Source organism: Pteropus medius, unplaced genomic scaffold, assembly GCF_902729225.1.
Source record: "Pteropus medius unplaced genomic scaffold, Ma_sr-lr_union100, whole genome shotgun sequence".
NCBI lineage: Eukaryota > Metazoa > Chordata > Mammalia > Chiroptera > Pteropodidae > Pteropus > Pteropus medius.
The window spans coordinates 16232321-16242090 of NW_024354500.1; the positions used below are offsets into that span (position 1 = coordinate 16232321).

General features: G+C 34.7%; 1 pseudogene; it reads right to left on the reverse strand.

Moving 5' to 3' along the window:
* Positions 1–1886: 1886 nt before the first annotated feature.
* LOC120595038 (tigger transposable element-derived protein 1-like) lies at positions 1887–4022 on the reverse strand (annotated as a pseudogene).
* Between the last annotated feature and the right edge of the window lie 5748 nt (positions 4023–9770).

The following is a 9770-nucleotide window of genomic DNA, read 5'->3' on the forward strand; positions in this document are numbered from 1 at the left end:
CTCACACGGCAGATTATTTGTACCTTAAATGTGAATCTTGTGATGCTTCATTTCTGAACAGACACTTGCATTATCTGCCACGGAGGAGACAAATTCTTAAGGACTCCCACGTTCCTGGGGCCACACCAGAAGAGAAGGGAGCAGAGCTCTGGGCTTTAGGTCTTATCTGAGCCTCAGCAGTGAGCAAAAAATGGGCCAAGTTCTTTGCCTCCCTCCTGCTAGGCTGGTTAAAGCAGGCATTTCCCAGAACCTGCACTCTGCACATTTTGGTGATAATTTCATTTTCATAAAAGCTGACATAATGACACTGCCACCTACTCAGAGTACAGTGATAATGAAGGTGATGTTTCCATAGAACAACATGCTCTGCAGCTAGGAAGTTCATCAGAAGCAGAGAAATGCACAGTAGCACCTCATGGCAAGCGGATGCACACTGAAAGAAAGCTCCTTGACCCTGAGGATGCACTTAAATAATTATTTCTCATTTCCTCTCACACCACAGCCATTGTCAACCCTCTCCTGCCCCCAAATCAATTTTAGCTGGTCCCCAGAGCTTATGGCTCCAGCCACACCAGCCTTCTTTCATTGACTTTATCACGCCGAGATCCCTTTCTGCATTGGGATCTTCTCAGACTCTCCTCTCTCCCTAGAATGCTCTGCCCCAAATTTGCCACTAGGTCATCCCGTGGACACATCTTTTGGTCAATCAATTCTTATAGAGGCTTTCTTTTCATATCCTACTCACACCTTAGGATACTATCTTATAGCACTTCTTCATATTATCTTAAAAGATATTGTTTATTTGTTTAATTATTTTGTAAACAGAACACCCCCACACACACCCACATAAACAGACTACATGTATCATTAAAGAAAAGTCTTCATCTAACTTGTACACTGTTATGTCTCCTTTGCATTCAGTAAATATTTGTCGAATAATGATCACTTTACATTTTCTGCCTTTTGGTGCAAGTGGAGCTCTAAAAACTATTTTTAAATCAATGGCATTCAATTATTCTTGAATAAACACATATAGCAAGTATTAAATGGCTATGCAAAATGTGAATGCATGCCTGTGAAACCCAAAGACACATTAATGGTTCATGGAGGAATCCATATTGATGATGTGATTCACCTTTAAATGACTCATATCAATTGGCTCAAATGACATTGATGACATAGTTTCCACTCCCTCCTTTATGAGCTAGAACAGAGTTTTAGTGGTGTCAGTAAATCTGTGTCCCTAAATTGGGTAATTTTAAGTGTTAATTTTATTTATTTATTTATTTTTGGTATATAACTTATGTACATCTTATATGTTTTGCGGTATATTTCAAAATAAAAGAGGTAATAGTAACATAGTGATTGATGCAGTTTGGTAACTGTAAATTTGAAATGCTCATTGCCCGCCATAAGTGGCTTTCAGTTTAAGAAAGTGGTGAAGCCCCGAGAAGGAGGAAACCTGGGGACAGTTCTCTTCTGGTGCTCTCAGATTTGATCTCCACTCTTCTGTGACTTCCTAGAGTTAATCATCACACTATTAACTAAATTGGTTGATGCATCGAGAGTCTCTTTCCCCATCTTTAAAGGGTATTATTAGGTCAACGTAAATGTTGGTCTACATTTTGAATTAGCACGATTGAGTGATTGGTTGGGGTAATTTGGACCTGTGAACCAAATGATCAGTTGGTTGCACCAGAGTAACAATAGGGATCCCAATACACTCAGCCTCATAAAAAATGGACATTTCGAAGCTCTTCTTCATTGTGGCTTTATAAAACAGTCTTCATTTTACGGTCATGCCAACTACTGTCATTGCTGGGATCCATGTTTAGAAATAGTGATTGGAAGTAGCTGACTTTAGCATTATATAGAATTACAGGCTGCTACCTAAATGTTGATGGCCGCTGACTAATCAGGGTAGCGGTGGCTGAAGGTAGAGGTAGCTGTTGCAATTTCTTAAAACAAAACAACAAGGGAGTTAGCTGCTTTGGTTGACTTTTCCTTTTGTATACAATTTCCCTGTAGCAAGTGATGCTGTTTGAGTTTGTGACTTTCAGCATGGATACAAATCTCATATTTTACCTTGCCTCTGTCATAAGACAGTGAGCACATCACAAACCACAGTTGTAGGGCAAAACACATCTTTTTCAAACTGAGATAAACCAAAAAGGTCAACCCTGTGTAGTTCTAGTCCCCAAAACAAATTAAACTTTGAGACTTTCCTAAAAGTTACTGACTGACTTCCTAAAAAAACTAACAAACAAACAAAAAACTTTATCTCTGACTTTTACAGTGCTAATGTCTAAATACAGGCATACCTCAGAAATTTTGTGGGTTTGGTTCCAGACCACCAAAATAAAGTGAGTTATGTGAATTTTTTGGTTTTTCGGTGTATATAAAAGTTTGTTTACACTATGCTATAGTTTATTAAGTGTGTAAAAGCATCATGTCTATAAAAAAATGTATATACCTTTGTTGCTAAAAATAATTATCTGAGTCTTCAGTGTATTATAATCTTTTTGGTGTTTGATAGCATTTTACCCACAGCAGAACTTCTTTCGAAATTGAAGTCAATCTTCTCAGACCTGTCTGTTTCATCAACTAAGTTTACGTAATAGTATAAATCTTTTGTTTTTATTTTAACAATCTTCACAGAATCGTCATCATTAGATTCCATCTTAAGAAACCACTTTCTTTGCTCATCCATCAGAAGCAATTCCTCATCCATTAAAGTATTGGCACAAGATTGCAGCAACTCAGCCATATCTTCAGGCTTCACTTCCAATTCTAGTTCTCTTGCTGTTACTACCACGTCTGCAATTACTCCCTCCACTGAAATCCTGAATCCCTCAAAAGCATCTAGGAAGGTTGGAAACAACTTCGAAATTCCTGTTAATGTTGATATTTTGACCTCTTTCCATGAATCATGAATGTTCTTAATGACATCTAGAATGGTGAATCTTTTCCAGAAGTTTTTCAAATTACTTTGCTCAGATTCATCAGAGGAATCAATTTCTATGACAGCTATCACCTTGCAAAATGTATTTCTTAAATAATAAGACTTAGAAGTCAAAATTACTCTTTGATCCATGGGCTGCAGAATGGATGTTGTGTTAGCAGGCATGAAAGCAACATTAATCTCATTACACATCTTCATCAAAGCTCTTGGGTGACCAGGTGCATTGTGAAAGAGCAGTCATATTTTGAACAAACTCTTTTTTCTGAGCAGTAGCACTCAACAGTGGGCTTAGCATTTTCAGTAAATCAGGCTGTAAACAGCTGTGCAGTCATCCAAGCTTTGTTGCTTCATTTATAGAGCACAGGCAGAATAGATTTAGCATCATTCTTAAGAGCCCTAAGATTTGTGGAATGGTAAATGAGCATTGGCTTCAACTTAAAGTCAACAGCTATATTAGCTACAAGAGAGTCAGTTTGTCCTTTGAAGCTTTGAAGCCAGGCATTGTCATTTCCTCTCTAGCTATGAAAGTCCTATATTCTTCCAATATAAGGCTATTTTGTGTACATTGAAAATCTCTGGTGTAGTGTAGCCATTTTCATTAATTGTCTTAGCTAGATCTTCTAGATAATTTGCTGCAGCTTCTTCAGCAGCACTTGCTGCTCATCTAACACTTTTATGTTATGGGGACTGCTTCTTTCTTAAAACCTCATGAACCAACCTCTTCTAGCTTCAAACTTTTCTTCTTCTGAAAAGAGTTAAAATCTTACTCTGGATTAGGCTTTGGTTTAAGGTGACTTTTTCTCCTTCTATCCAGATCACTAAAACGTTCTCCATGTTAGCAATAAGGTTGTTTCACTTTCTTATTATTTGTGTGTTCACTGGAGTAACACTATCAATTTCCTTCAAGAACTTTTCCTTTGAATTCACAATTTGGCTAACTGACATAAGAAGCCTCGCTTTAGGCTTCCTTGCCTTCCTCACTAAGCTTAATAATTTCTAGCTTTTGATTTAAAGTGAGAAACTTGCTACTCTTCATTTCACTTGAACACTTAGAGACCATTGCAGAGTTATCAATTGTCTAATTTCAATATTGTCATGTCTCAAGAAATAGGCCCAAGGAGAAGGAGAAAGATAGGGAAACAGCTGGTTGGTGGAGCAATCAGAACACACACAACATTTATTGACTAACTTTACCACCTCCTATTGGCACAGTCTGTGGTCGCAAAACAATTACAATAGTAACATCAAAGATCACTGATCACAGATTACCATAACAAATATAATAGTATTGGAAAAGTTTAAAATATTACAAGAATTACCAGAATAGGACATTGAGACATCAAATGAGCAAATGTTATTTGAAAAATGGTGCTGATAGGCTTGTTCAAGGCAGGGTTGCCACAAACCTTCAATTTGTAAAAAATATAACACCCGTGAAGTTTACTAAAACTAGGTATGCCTATATAAAAAAACTTTTGCAAATATAATGTATGTTTGAAAAAAAATGCTATTTTCCTACCATAAATTGACTAACTATAAGATAAACTTTGTTATCTTAAGGGTTCTTTTTCTTTAATTCTTTAATTTTTTTTTTTTTTTCGTTTCTTTCCTTTAATTTGGAGATCAACTTCTAAAGCTTGGACTCCTTGGCCAAACCTCTTTTCAAAAAAACTACTTGCTTTCTAAATAATTTTATCTCCCTAATACTTTCTACAATGTAAAGATAATATAATTCAAATATATTAAAATGTTTTTTGAGAAATTTGTACTCCAGGGCAAGATAGGTGTTAATGTGTCTTAGAGAAGACGGATGGTTCATCCTAATGAAGGACTTTAATGAAGCTTGGTTGTAGTATTCCTCATACAAGTGGTAAATTAATAGTCAGTATAGTAAAAGCAAAATAGCATTTATAATAGTAAGAAAAACTTTATTAAAGATGTAAAATCCAAATAATTGGAGAAGTATACCATTATCATCGAAGGGCTAACTCAATAGTATAGAGATACCTCCTCTTACCAGAAACTACAAAAAGCTCAGTCAAAATCCCTACTAGATAATTTAGAAACTTGACAAACATATTGTAAAATTTATATGGAAGAATAATGTGCCACAAACAGATAAGTCAATATTAAAAAAAAGGAAAGAAAGCAAAAAGTTAGAAATTGCCTAACCAGATAAAATAATCTACTTTAAAATCTATGGTAATGACACAGAATGAGTTGGCACAGAAACAGAAAAGTGGAGCAGAATAGTAATCTCAGAAAGAGATCTACATAACTATAAGAAACTGATTAATGGTCAAACTAGTGCTACCAAAACTGAACAAAGATTGGAGAGCTGGCTAAGATATGAAGAAAATCAAAGCGATATCCTTACCTTGTACCATATATAGGCACTTTAAATGTAAAAAGTAGAAGAATAAAGGTAATGGAAGAAAATTTGTGAGAATATTTTTATAGCTTAAAAGTGGGTAGAGATTTTTTTTAAAGATCCAAAAAGCATAAATCATAAAATAAAAAATTGATTAGTTAGTATTAAGATGAAAGCTTTTAGGTCAATGCATAGACAAAATTAGTAGAAAGGTGAATGTCTAGGAAAAGATATTTGCATTTTTTTAAATTAAAAAGGAAAATTAAAATGAGATAACATGCACCTCCTTTGTAATCATAAAAAATTAGAAAATGGGCAATAAAGATTGCTGACAAGAACTTTTTAGGAGAGAATATTCTCATGCCCAGCTTGTGGAAATGTGAGCTGGTACAAATCACATTGTTTCTGGAAATTGTTTGTTTGGATATCAATCTGGTAATATTTAACAGAATTAAGAATGCATATAATCTGTATCCCTGTAGATAGTACTCTTGGATATATAAACCAATTAAATCACATACAGATTCTAAGGGACATAAACAAAGATATTTATTTTGATTGTATTCAGGGAGGTAGAAAGCTGGAGACAAACTAGGTGTCCTTCACTTGAGGAAAGGACAAGAGGTGGTCACTGTGTCCTGTAATATGCTCTGCAACAGAATCAGTACATCCACACACTAAATGCGCATGCAATAGCATGATTTGATTTCTAGTGACAACTGGGAAAAGAAACAATGAGATTTATAGTGTACCATTCAAAATAAAAGAGTGCTACTTATTATATAAGGATATATGCAGATTTAAGGAAATATGCTACTAGATGGATTCTTAAAGGTATAGAGGGGAAAAGTGATTGGTAATGAGAGTGGAAAAATAATATAAAATATAGAGAAAAAGTACATAGACGTGATAAGAACATGCTGTGAATGAGGAGTATGACATCACAACACTTGATATCTAAATGCCACAGCTTTCTCTATCACAGATTCACACTGAGCACCTATTCTGTGTCGGCTCAACTACTTTAACGTATTAATAAGGGAAGAATAATTCTCTCTCTCTCTCTCTCTCTTTCTCTCTCTCTCTCTCTCCTCAAACTTCTATAAACATCGAGCATTCTCTTTATCTAGGCTCAAGAAATAATAGGACTTCCTGTCACAAGCCCGGGCTCTTACAATTCATCTGAAATGAAGTGAGGGATCCCAGTTGAAAGAACCCCTGGAGTTCGGCTAATCTCTCCCTGGATGGAACAATTAAATTGCTCATTTCCATTGGTAAAGGAGAAATGAGCCATATACTGACCTCCCTCAGCTAACATTTTTCTATCAGTATTATCTTTACATGACTTCGTGATGACCAAGTCTGACTTTGTTTCATTGATCACAGAACAAGTTCTCTTGACATAAAACTCATGAGTCTTTCTACTTTACATAAAAAATAGAAGTCCTCTAACTCTGCTAATCATCCAAGATCCATGTGGGGCTTTTTGAACTTGGATGTGGCACAGCCTCAATTACATATTCATTTGTCTTTCGTTGACGTGGAATTAAATGAAAGGGCATTTTTGTATAGGAACTATCCAGAAATAGGTATTTCTAATTTCTGTTAATGATGCCTTAATTGTTTCTAATTGATATATTTTGAGAACCAGATACAAAGTATCCAATTAGCCTCAACAGGAGATTTGTCATTAATCTGAAGTGCCAGCCTCTGCTGTTAATTCCAATGAGGAAAGGAAGGAAAAGAAAACCCCTCTTTCTTCTCTTTTATATTTTAATGCAAATGAATGCCTACACTTTTTTTTTCTGTTAACAGAAAAGAGATTTGAAAATAAGAGATTATCCAATAGATCCTAGAAAATTTAGTACATTGTAAACCCTCCTATCCTTTTTTTGACTGTATTAATTAGAGGGATGGTTGCTTGATCAAGCTTGGTCTTATAGACAAGTAAAGATTCGGATCCAAGCTCTATGACAAACTAGCTGCATTTCCTTGAGAAAGAAATAGCAACTTTCTGAGTTTCTTTTATAAACTAAATACATGTTTTCAGGTTTATTTGAAAGATTAAATGAAATAATGCATGGAATATTTATTTACCATATATAGCGCACATCAAGTATGTACACTACAATAGTATGATATTTTAATTTTTTTCTTCCCCTTAGTTTTTCAATGTGCATATTAGTTTGTCACTTTAAGAGTTTATGACATATGACAGAAGGTGAAGAAAATAAAAAGTTTTATTTAATTATAATTTTTGAAAGATGACACTTTAATAAGAAAATATTTCCAAATTTTGCTCCTTTGGTAAGTCATCTAATCTCCATAACTGAAATACTAAAATAATCCTTTCAATCTCTTGACATTTAGTTACTGATTTTTGCCACTTATTTAAGATCATACCATAATGACAATATCCCAATGATTTTTTTAAGAGCATGAAATTATTACCACTGAGTTTTGATTTTCTTTAAAACAATCTTTATTAGAAAATGAAATATTTATTAACAAAGAAGGAAAATATTTGTATCATGAGAAAACTATTTATAAATAATAAGTAAAAGGAAACACTATAGAAGGTAAGTAACACAGAGCCAACATTTGTGCACTTATAAATAAATGTACATTGGGAAATGATTTTCAATAAAAATGTGAATATGAATACTTACAATTTGAGAAAATCTGCTATTGAATTATATACTAGTTAATTGCTATAATAATAATACTAGGAAAACTGTTTTGCTTTCTGGATATCAACAGAGTATTTTCAGCTTTCTGCTAGAAGGTAATATCTCTTAATATTTTTTTGGCTTATGAGGTAACCACTTACATTTTTCAAATCTAAGTACATTGAAAAAGACCTCTTTCCTCATTACTTTTACTAAATTCCTGGGACCAGAGATTTATTTCATTGTATTCTATTCCACTAGAGGTCTAGGAATCCCTTGTTAAAATATAGGTGTGCCTGGTACTAACCAATAATTATCCATTAATATCATAGCATTGGTCATGGCATTAATTGCATTTATCTGGCTGGACTCTTCAGGCTATGTTGAGAAACAATTATCTATGGATCTCTTATATTTCTACATGTCTTGAAAGTGAAGGCACTAAACACCTTTTCTTTCTGATCTTTTACAAGGATGTTTGTAAGGTAAACTGCCTTGGAAGATGGAGATAGTATCTCCTTCCAGAGCAAAGATTTGCTTCTGTCCAGTATGATAAAGGTAAAGTGTTCCATCAGAGCAAAGGTTGAGTAGGTTAGTTTGCAACCCGTTATAAAAGACCGGGGTTTCTTAAGGTTTGGGTTTCTCACCAAAAGACTACTGTGTGCACAACATCAACCTAGGCTACATATCATTTCCTGGTAATTGGAGGGTCAAAAGTAAATAATGTGACCATTAAGCTCATGTTGCTTGCTGTGCTGTGTATAATAAAGTCTTTTGTCTCTCACCCAGTCGTTTCATATTTTCTACCAGCATCTATGAAATGTAGGCAGGCTAACTTGTTAGTTTGTAAGTATAATTATATCACATACCTACCATAGACCCTTCACAGTCTTGACAGGCCATAAAGGAGATAAATTATTATGGGAAAGTGAAGCAAAGAATAGATTCATAATACAGAGAAGTCTAATAAGAATAGGCTAACATGGATTGGCATAGATGATGGAAAGGTATAGAAAGTGATGGATATTGGAAACTCAAAGATAAGTATTATAAGGAGAGAGGGTTCTTCAGGAAGGGATGGAGAGAGGGTACATGAGTCAATGACCCATTATATTCCCTTAAGTTAACAATCTAAAGTCTTTTACTTCCTTAATATGGGCTCATTGACCATAGAGCATGAATGGGTAAAATTCTATTGTCAATTTATGCCCCTGGAAAGGCAGGAAATATAATAGAATGGGCAAGCACTTGTTTTCAATGAAGGTAATATTGAAATAAAAAATGTCATCGAAGATAATAATGAAGTATGATTCTAAGCTGCAATTCTAATTGAATAAATGTTAATCAAAATGTTTGGACATTCTAAGCATTCTTATCCCTCTTTCACTTTAGTCAGCTAGAATGTTTCCTCTAAAATTTGAGTTAGATTGTACCATTCTACTGCTCATAATTCCTTTAATGGATTTCCATATCTCTCAAAACTACTCTCAGATTTGCTCCACATGACTTACAAGGTCATCCATGACCTGGGCCTTTGGTATCTCTCTGACTTTATCTACCATCACACTCCTCACTTTTTCCTCTCCAGCTATTCTGGCCACCTTGATATTCATCAAACATGCCAAGATGTCTCTCATCTTGGGGCCTTTGCATCTGATGTTTCTTCTGCCCTGGTCATTTCTCCCTTAAATATCTCACTGGCTTGCTTACTGATGTCTTCCAGTTTTCTTGTTAAATTGAGAAAAGCCTTCCCCGACAACCGTATATA